Source organism: Carlito syrichta, unplaced genomic scaffold (genome assembly GCF_000164805.1).
Source record: "Carlito syrichta isolate Samal-C Ts95f unplaced genomic scaffold, Tarsius_syrichta-2.0.1 Scaffold307765, whole genome shotgun sequence".
Classification (NCBI taxonomy): domain Eukaryota; kingdom Metazoa; phylum Chordata; class Mammalia; order Primates; family Tarsiidae; genus Carlito; species Carlito syrichta.
The window spans coordinates 1-10,762 of NW_007251861.1; the positions used below are offsets into that span (position 1 = coordinate 1).

The 10,762-nt window shown below is 37.9% G+C and overlaps 1 pseudogene; it reads left to right on the top strand.

Moving 5' to 3' along the window:
* The first annotated feature begins 2,601 nt into the window (after positions 1 to 2,601).
* On the top strand, positions 2,602 to 3,554 carry LOC103267019 (annotated as a pseudogene).
* Positions 3,555 to 10,762: the final 7,208 nt, after the last annotated feature.

Below are 10,762 nucleotides of genomic sequence, written 5' to 3' on the forward strand. Positions count from 1 at the left end.
GAGTGAATTCCTTTACCTTGGCTCTTGGGAGTTTTTAGCCATCAATTCAAGGTTTCTCCATTCTTTGTTATTACTTATCTCTCTGGATATGTTGGGCTTCTTACCTACAACTTCTCCAAACTTCCCACCCATACCTCCTCTCCAAACTCTCTTAGAAAATTATCTGACACATTAAATCAGTTTCCAAACTGGAGTTTATGGGTAGTTGAAGGTACAAAATATGTTCTAAGGCAGGAAATGAATAGTTCTAAAAGAATGATTCCCTGATCTTCAACTCTCCAGGAACTCTTCTTAAAATTGATCTGCTTAGCCAGGCATGGTGGGCTCACACCTGTAACCCAAGCACTTTGGGAGGCAGAGACAATAGGAATACTAGAGCCCACGGTTGGAGACCAGCCTGGGCAACTTGGCAGACCTCATCTCTATAATAAATCCAAAATTTAGGTGGGCATGGTTGTGCATGCCTGTAGTTCCAGCTATTTGAAGGCTGAACTGGAAGGATCACCTGAGCCCAGCGGGTCCACGCTGGGGTAGCCGTGAGTAAATATTGCAATACAGTGAATTGTGAGTTTAGTGAGATAAATGATACAAAATTTTTATTTTTTAAAGATATTCATTTATGTAATTTTTAAAACAAATATTAGTGGATATTGTTATAATGATGCTAATATTTAAAGTCCACTGAATATATCAAAAAGTGATGTTAATAGTTTCATTTAAGAAGTTGGCTGGGCTTGGTGGCTCAGCCTATAATCCAAGCAGTTTGGGAGGCCAAGGCGAGTGGATTGACTGAGCCCACGGGTTCGAGACCCATCTGGGCAACTTGGAGAGACCGCATCTCTACAATAAATCAAAAAAACATTAGCCGGGTGTGGTAGTACATGCCTGTGGCTCCAGGTACCTGGAAGGCTGAGGCGAAAGATCACCGGAGCCTAGCAGGTCGAGGCTGTGGTGGCCGGAAGCATGCCACTGCAATCCAGTCTGGGCAACAGAGTGAGACTTCAACTCAAAATAAATAAATAGATAGATAAACAAACAAACAAATAAAAATAACAGGTTAGCATGCACAGTGCTGTTAAAATTAGAGTCCCTGCAGCTATTTAAATATCTGATCACAAATCGACATCAAGTTAAAACTGCAAACTGATATATCATGTTTTAGCTTCTTTTTTTAAAATATAGAACGCTTCACGAATTTGCGTGTTCTTTCTTAAAGAAAAATAAATAAGAAAAAAAGTGCTTAAGTTCCACCACAAATGAAAATGCTTGATGTTATCTAAGATGTAACCCAATTTCAAGTCAGAAGTGTAGTTTTCCCAGAGGGCTCTGAAAATGCCAGGTCACTGACAATATTGACAGGAAACTGGAAAGACATGGCGGAATGGTTGGAAAAACAACTGCCTCTTCCATTTTCCTGCCTCACCAGTTGTCAGTTTCCTATGGCTGCTGTAAGAAATTACCACAAATTAAAACAACAGAGATTAATACCCTCAGAATTCTGAAGGCTAAAAGTCTGAAATGAGAATCACTTGCTTGAATTCAAGGTATAGGTAGGACTGTATTCCCTCTGGAACCTCTAAAGGAGAATTATATGTTTTCCTCTAAGCTTCTGGTGGCTGCGGCAGTCTTTATCTTGTGGCCACATCATCCCCAGTTGTCAAGGCCAGCATCTTCAACTCTCCCTCTGCTCATTTTCACATTGCCATCTCCTATGTGTATTTGTTTCAAATTTCCCTCCACTTGTCTCATAAGGATCTTTGTGATTGCATTTAAGGCCCACGTGGATAATCCAGGATAATCTCACCATCTCAAAAATCTTAATTTAATCACATTTGCAAAGTCTTTGCCATTTGATACAACATTTGCAGGTTTCCAGGGATTAGGTATTTCACTTTGGGGGGGGCAAGTTTTCAACCTAACACACCAGCCCTGGAAATGAAACTGTCCGACTCTAGCAGAGAATGTACTAAAAAATACTTGTAAAGGGAGTGGAAAATCACCACTTTCTAAAGTAGAGCTTCCTTTTTGTCTCCATACTAAATTGTTTCTCCATTTGGAAATGAACTCTTTTCAAATCAACCTTCATGCTGGCATGCTGCTTTACATGACAGCACAAGCAGTCTCTTTGAGTTGGTCTTTCCTCTTAGTCCAATTTTTCTTGATAGATAAGTCCACTGCCTCCAGTTTGCTGGCACTTCATTCATTCATTCATTCATTCATTCATTCAACAAATATAGGAAAGAATCTAGACTTAGAAGTCTGTAGGTATTCCTAAGGAATGTAAGGGAAGAGCATGTCCTGGTTAAGAAAACAAGAATCAAAACCCAAGGTAATTTGAAATCTCCCAGTTAGTATTCATCAAATACCCACTATAGTTAAGGTTACTAAGTTATTGAATACTCACTCTGAAAAAATTTTCTTTGAGGTGGGAGATGAAACAGCAAAGTAAAGGAAAAAATAATGTTATAATAATTGATACTATCCCACTACACGTCTTCAGAAGTTATCATCTGTAAAGGTGTTTTAATGGATTGGTCAGCCTGTCTTTCAACCTCCTATTTTTCCTGTGATTTTTTTCAGGCACTCAAGTGGGCAGAAACAATGAGAAATTTGAGTCGGGGCCACAGAGAGGAGTTTGTCTTGGTGGGCTTCCATACTTCTCCACCTCTTCAGCTGCTTCTCTTTATCTTCTTTTTTGCAATTTATATTCTGACATTGTTGGAGAATGTACTCATCATTTTCACAAACTGGCTCACTCCAAGCCCTCATCGCCCCATGTATTTTTTCCTTGGCCATCTCTCCTTCCTTGAGCTATGGTACATCAATGTCACCATTCCTCGGCTCTTGGGAGCCTTTCTTACCCAGGAAGGTAAAATCTCTTATATAGGATGCATGACCCAGCTCTACTTCTTTATTGCATTAGCCTGCACTGAATGTGTCCTGTTGGCAGTTATGGCCTATGACCGCTACCTGGCCATCTGTGAACCCCTACGTTACCCTAGTCTTATGCCTCCCAGCCTGGCTACTTGCCTTGCTGCTGCCTCCTGGGGCAGTGGTTTCTTTAGCTCCATGATGAAGCTTCTTTTCATTTCCCAGCTCTCCTTCTGTGGACCCAACATCCTCAATCACTTTTTTGGTGATATCTCCCACTACTCAACCTCACCTGCTCTGACAAGGAGCAAGCAGAGCTAGTAGACTTCCTCCTGGCCCTAGTGATGATTCTACTTCCTCTCTTGGCTGTGGTTTCATCCTATGCTGCCATCAGTGCAGCCATCTTGAGGATCCCTACTGCCCAGGGATGCTACAAAGCCTTCTCCACTTGTGCCTCTCACCTGGTAGTAGTTGTTATCTACTACTTCTCCACTCTCTTCACCTATGCACGACCCCGGGCTATGTACACTTTCAATCACAACAAGATCATCTCTGTACTCTACACTATCATTGTACTGTTCCTCAACCCAGTCATCTACTGCCTGAGGAACAAGGAGGTGGAGGATGCCTTCAAGAAGACAGTGCTGGGCAGATGTCACTATTCTAGGGATGTTCCAGACTGATGTATTACAATACATATAATACAACAGGTCCTGGAAGGGAGGAAAATAGGAGGCCTTTAATAGGGTCCTTTCAAGGAATCATAGAATGAGCTTAGAAGGAGCATAAATATCAATTAGTCTACAGTTTCTCTAACCGTTGTCTGGTGCTTGCCTATTACAAGTGAAAGTTTATGAATAATTGAATTTTTACAGGAGTTTTCAGACTAAGGTTGGACTGCAGCTACATAAGAATCACCTAATAAATAAATAAATTTTAAAAAAAGAATCACCTAAGAATTATTAAAATGAAGATTATCCTCAAAATATGTGGAGTCTGACTGAGTATGCCTGCATTGTAACCCTGCCATGAATAATTTTCAAAACTTCCTAGGACCTCCTATTTCATAGACACTATAAGATTCCCTACTGTAGACCAAGCACATTGATTTATAAGTGAGAAAATCTAATATGGGAAAAGAAAAGGAGCTTTCTGGTAGATATGTGAAAATAAAATAATTTATGCTTTAATGTAATAATTTCAAAGATCTAGATTTTTTTTTGGTCAGGTTCTCACTCTGTTGCCCAAGCTGTAGTGCAGTGGCACAGTCACAACTCACCACAGCCTCAACTTTCTGGGCTCTGCTTACCCTTCTGCCTCAGCCTCCTGAGTAGCTGAGACTACAGGTGTGTACCACCATGCCTGGCTATTTTTAAAAATAGATATATTTTGTAGAGACAGAGGCCTGCTGTGTTGCCTAGGTTGGTCTTGAACTCCTGGGCTCAAGTGATCCTCTCACCTCAGACTCTCTGAGTGCTAGCCTTACAAGCCACCATGTAATCCAAAAATCTAGATTTTCAAATCTCACTTCCATGAGAAACTTCAAGAGTAAATAGTATATCTGAAGAACTAAAGTTCCTATCATCTAACAAATATGCTTTATCTCTACAAACCTTATATCCACTAAAAATCAAAGCAGAAAGATGCAGTGTTGGTGTTTGGGCATACATACACCAATCAATATGACTGAAGTCATTTTCATTTCCCTTCCTTAAATGTCAGGGGGAAGTGAGGCTGGTTGAGCTAACAGATATTGACTAGGTAGTAGATAGCTGTGCTGGAGAACTTTTTTTGTTTGTTTGTTTTTAAATTTTTTTATTTTAAAGATGTGGGGTACAATTCGGGGTTAGGTATGCAAATGATCATTATGAAGGTACCCTTGTTGATGAGATCCCCCCATACCCCAGAAGATTCCCACTACTGCCAATCTCACCCCCTCCCCTCCCCCTGCCCCCCAGCAATTTCACACTTCGGGCTAAGAGAGCTTGGAGCCCAATTTTCAAAGTTCTCAAAGATAAACAATTTCAACCAAGAATTACCCACCCAGCTGAGGTAAGTTTCATCAGTGATGAAGAATTAAAATCCTTCTAGACATTCAGTCCCTAAGAATTTATACTGCCTCCAGACCAGCTCTGCAAAACACTTAAGAAAGTATTAAATACAGAAGAAAGGGAAAAAAATGAATGGCAATGCCCTGGAGAACTTTTTACAGCTCTGCCTCACTATGATCAACTTCAGTTTCAACTAATAGGTGCCAGGACCATATCACCTGTCAAATATTTCAAATTTTGTTCCTGGGTAAATAGCCATAAGAACAGAAAATGCCTTAATAAGAAAGAATATTAGAGAGAGCCAGAGATAGGATGCAGATCTCTACAGCAAGTGGGTTACCTCAGGTTCGAGCATAGACTGAATCACAGGTATTCTATCAAGTTCCCTTTGCTTTGGGAAAATTGCTTGGATTGCTCAGAAAAATTTTCACATTCAAGGTCGAGAATTATTTACCCAAATTTCCACATATTGAGCCAAATATAATTGTAAATTAGACATGGAATCTGCAAAAGAATAAAATAAATATACAATTGAACAACTTCCAGTAGATACAGATTATCAGTCAGTACATACTTGCCTGTTCTGAACCAGGCTTTGGGGAGAGGGTGAAATGATTGTCTGTCAATGGAACTGACTTTATCAACAATATTTTGTGTTTTCCAGTATTTAAAAAAACAACAACAAAATCTGACACAGTTTAAATTGTTTTATTTTCATCAAATGCCTAAATATCCTTAGAAACATCTCAGAGCATGGCTCAGTTTATATTACATTCTTTTCTCCTTTCTTAGAGTCATGGAAAGCATAAAGTTTATGGTTAAGGGTTTAGATCCTAAAACCAACAAATTTCGGTTTGATCCTTGCTTTACTATTAACAGGTTACATGACCATAGGCAAGGAAGTTTACTTCTCTGATCTTAGTTTCGCCCTTATATTAAAAAATAATCTCCTTCATATGTTTGCTGTGAATATTAAATAAAGAATGCATATGTGAGCAAAAGTTTAACAAAATATTTTCTCTTTCTTAGTGGATAAATTTGAACTTGGGAAAAGTTTCTAATTCTGGTCTCTTCAAACCCTGATCGATGTCACTAGGTAACATTGCTTGTAGTACAAATTACTCCTGAGTGGTAAGTGTTCTCTGACTGAGAGGATAATAAATGTATTATAAACACCTGGTGGGAATCATGGCTTCAGGCTACTTTTGTATCTTGGCATATCTTTTTCAGGGAATTCTGGAAGGTATGGATGCCTGTGAAATTGTCACAATGGATATAGGCTCTTATGCTTGAGGATTCAAAGTCAAGGTGAATTTTGAACCTATTTATGGAAATCTTATGTCCTCTGATATAGTTTGAATGTTGTCCCCTCCAAATATCATGTGGAAATGTGATCCCCAATGTTGGAAGTGGGGCCTAGTGGGAGATGTTTGGGCCATGGGGGAGAATCCCTTATGAGTGGCTAGATGGCCTCCTCCCCATAGTACAGAGGTCATGAGAGATCTGGTTGTTAAAAAGAGTCAGGTATCTCCCCTCTATTCTCTCCTCTCTCCCCCCTCCCCTCTTCTCCCTCCCCTCTTCCCTCTCCCCTCTTCCCTCTCCCCTCTTCCCTCTCTCCTCTTTCCTCTCTCCCTCACTTCCACTCTTAACCATATGAGATGCCTGCCCCCTCTTTGCCTTTCACCATAATTGTAAACTTCTTGAGGCCTCACCAGAAAGCAAGCAGATGCAGGCATCATGCAGAACGGTGAACTAAAATAAACTTTGCTTTATACATTACCCAGCTTCAGGTATTTCTTTGTAACAATGCAAAACAAGCTAACAAGTCCTCACACCTGAGCTATGCCTTTGAATGACAGAGTCTGGCCCCTTAACTACTTTCAGACTCCTTCCCCATAAGAGAAATGACTGACACTGTTGTACTTACTGTCCTGTTTCCTTAAGTTAATTTGATGCCAGATGTGGCCTTTGGTAGTGTGTGTTTGTTTGGGGGGAGCCTAAGAAAACCTATGGCATATAAAGTAGTTAGCTCTTAGTAAGCATTCAACAAACAGCAAGTCCTACCATTGTTACCATTTTGTCATTATCAATATTATTACATGCTTTCTAATAGATTTTTCTGTTCCATTAACCATGTGTCAAACTCAGTATTACTTAAACTGAGATTGGAGAATTGGTTTTCTCTAAGACATATGTGGAAGGCAAAGCTCCAAGCATTTGTGTAACTATGTAGAGAAGATAACAAAATGATTAAAAAGCTTAGCATTCCATTTTTATAATTTAAAATTGTGCCAAGATCTCACTGGATTGAGTCAAGGGAAGTTCCTTCTTTTGTTTTTTGCCTTTTTAATTTTTATTTTTAATTTTTTTACAAACCCTTGTGTCGAGGGATGACTTTTTTAAAAAATTTCTTTATTTATTATAAAGATGTGGGATCCAATTCAGGGTTAGGTATATAAACATTGATCATGCAGGTACCCTTGTTGGTGAGATATGCCCCTCCCTACTCCCCCTAGCAGTTTCGCTCAACTGCCAGTCCCCCCCGCACCCCAGCTGCAGTTTTCCACTACTGCCATTCGCTTTCTTATAGCATTATAATTGTTCAAGGTCACCTTATGAGTGAGAACATATGGAACTCAGTTGAGGGTTGACTTTCAAAAGATGGCAGCGAAGGAGCTGCTCTGCTACATATGGAGCCCTGACCCAGAAGCAGGTCATCTAGGAATGGTTTAGCACCAGGTTCCCCACAAACATGCGGTGCGTGACTGGGGAGGGGGCGGCCGCCTTTCCCGCTGCGCCCCGGACCGGACAAGGGGTTCTCCGCACCAGACCAGGTCTGAGCGCGTGCGGGATCCCCTGGCTATCCAAGGCCAACGAGGCTTCACTGCGCTGCTGCCGTATTGTTCCACCTGGGCGGGATTCTGACTTAGAGGCGATGAGTCATAATCCCACAGATGGTAGCTTCGCCCCATTGGCTCTTTGAGTACTTTCAGAATTCCTTCCCTGTATGTCTTAGAGAAAATCAATTCTCCAACCTCTGTTTGAGTTTGATACATGGTTAATGGAACAGAAAAACCTATTAGAAAGCATATAAATAATATTGATAAAGCCAAGTACATACCCCAAATGTCTGAACCTGCAAGTTCCTCCTTTCAATAAAAACCGATCTTAAGTCTGTGTTAGAACACCAAACATAGAATATTTATCTCTTCTTGGTCATTTTGAACTTTGGTGTTCTACTTGATACTTTTTTGTTAGTTATTTGCCTACATATTGATAGGGGAAGAGCTAGAAAATGTCAACTGATATAATGCTATGTGTATGACTCTCATTATGTCACTTTTTTCCCATATTATGTTCTCACTTTAGTCTTCTTTTAGTGTAAAAGATTTTCGCAGTGCATTAACTGATGTTTGCAGGTTTCTAACTACTTCTTTCAGAAATTTCTCTCCACTAATGGTATTTTCTTAAAAATTAAATGTACTTTCTAAATGGCTTTGATTTGCAACTCAGTGTCAATTAAGAAAACATGTAGGTTTTTTTAAAAAAAATTTTTATTAGTTGCCTAACCAATAGTGATCTCACTTTTTTTCCTAAGGTAACCTAATTTTTTTGAAACTGAAAACATGCTGAACCCAGGCAATACATCTACTGCTCTGCCTTATATTTATTTCGGTTTCTCTTGGAACTAAGACTAGCTATGTATCTCACTTTGTCTCAGTAAGATATAAATGCAACTGTATTGAGGAGCCTATCTTTTTAAGAGAAAGTTGGGTCTGGCACGGATGCTAGCACTTCCCCTTTTCCTTTTCTGAACTTGATTTCTGGAGGTCCAGTAGCCATCTAAGAAGTAATGAACATGGGAGGAAAGGCTAACCCATGAAGTTAAAGATGCCAAAATATAAGATCATAGGTGTTTGTCAGTATGGTTAAAAAATTAAACCAGCACCAGCAACTACCTACATTTATGCTTTTTAAAAAATTAAATGATAGAAATTACCTCCCACTTATTGAACTATAAGCTGTGTTTTCTATTATTTTTAGCCTATCATGCTTGTTTTAAATATTGTTCTAATATTTGTCTAATTTTTTTCTTGCATTCTTTTCGAGTTTTTGAAATAATTTTTAAGTTTAGACTTTAACTTATTTTTTAAATTAAATATACTTTTCCAAGATTCCAGAGAAGAACAATGGACGTCACCCCACCTTCAAATCTCATATTTTGCTGTTCTAGTATGTGTGATAATTACTGACTCTTTTAAGTTGTAATTCAAAAGGCTAATCAGACAAAGGCAGGTTATCTCTTTTCAGGCATTATACCTGCAGTTCCAGTAGCTGCTTCCAAGGTTGTTTCATCTTATTTTATTTTACTTTATTTTGCCTTCTTTTGCTTGAGGTTCTGAATGTGCACTCAGTGCAACCAGCTTTTCACCAGATGGAGGTAACAGAAAGGGAACAGTAAAATAGCAGGCACCCAAGTTAATTGAGATTTTTAAATAATATTAATCTCTTTTAAAGTAGCAGCACTATTTAGCCAATTGACTAAGAATGTATGTTAATTTGATAATAAAACATGAATTCTGTGATTTTTATTCACAAAACACTGCATAGAAAAAAATAAGACATGATTATTTGCTTCAACATTTTTGTAACTTAGAGGAAATAGAAGATATATGATTTTCTGAATGAATTATAAAATACTAACAGAAAGAAAAAAATCTAAGTTTTTCCAGTAAATCTTAACTTGTTGAAAACTTACTCTATTTCTTGTTACCAAAAGTAAATGCATATTCACCCTAAATAGTTACTTACAACCAGACCTCTTGCAATATATAAGCACTGTACTTTCTCTCACTCAACTCAAATGTGGAGTCTACCTGTTGTATTTCAGTGTTAACTTTTAATTAACTATATTTTTCTTTTGTGACAAAAATAATAAAAAGCAAATTTAGAATTATTTTCACCTTAAACACAATTCTAGCTATATATTTTTATACCAAGAAATCAATATAAATAGCTATACCAGGAAAAGACTGTGTCTCTTTTACATTAGTTCCTCAGTTCATAACACTAGTTGGGAGGTGTTTGTTTTCTGTTTGTTGTTGTTTTTGATCTGGGATAGTAATAAAAGTTTATTCCATCAATCTCTTTATGATAGTATTTAATCAGCCAGGTTCTTCTTCTATTCCTTATCTTCCTCTGCATTGAAATTATGCATTTTTATGTCATATAAACAAAATGAAACTCAGTTTATCTCCTCATTGAATGGCTATGCACCAGACCCTTTATTAGAAAGCAATGAATTGGGTAAAGTCTCTGTCCTTCAGAACTCTTAGCTCAGTAATTTTAAAATGATTTTTAAAGAGATTCGATCTTTCCATCTTCTATCAAATTTTTGAAATTAAATTAACACAATTTTTATTTAAGAAATAGCTTACAGTAGTCTCTGCCTCTAGTTTAAGGTGAAGACTAGAAAAATGAGACAATACTTTGATGGAGAAGCAAGCAAGTACATTCATGTGTCACTAAATCAAAAATATTTTCATTAAAATATTTTTGAAATTTCCAAAGTGCCAAAAATTCTTATATTTGAGTGCGAGTATGACAAAGAAAGCTAAAAATTAAATTAACTTTTCTAAATATCTTTTATGTGCTTGGCATGATACAAATACAAATAAAAGCATTCATTCAAGTGCTGTTCTAAATGTCTTACATATATAACCCATAGCATCATCACAGTAATTCTAAAAGATAAGTACTCTTATTATTTCATTTTTCCAGTAAAAAACTGATACACAGAGTAATTTTCCCAAGGTCATGGAAGTAGGACATTACTGAGT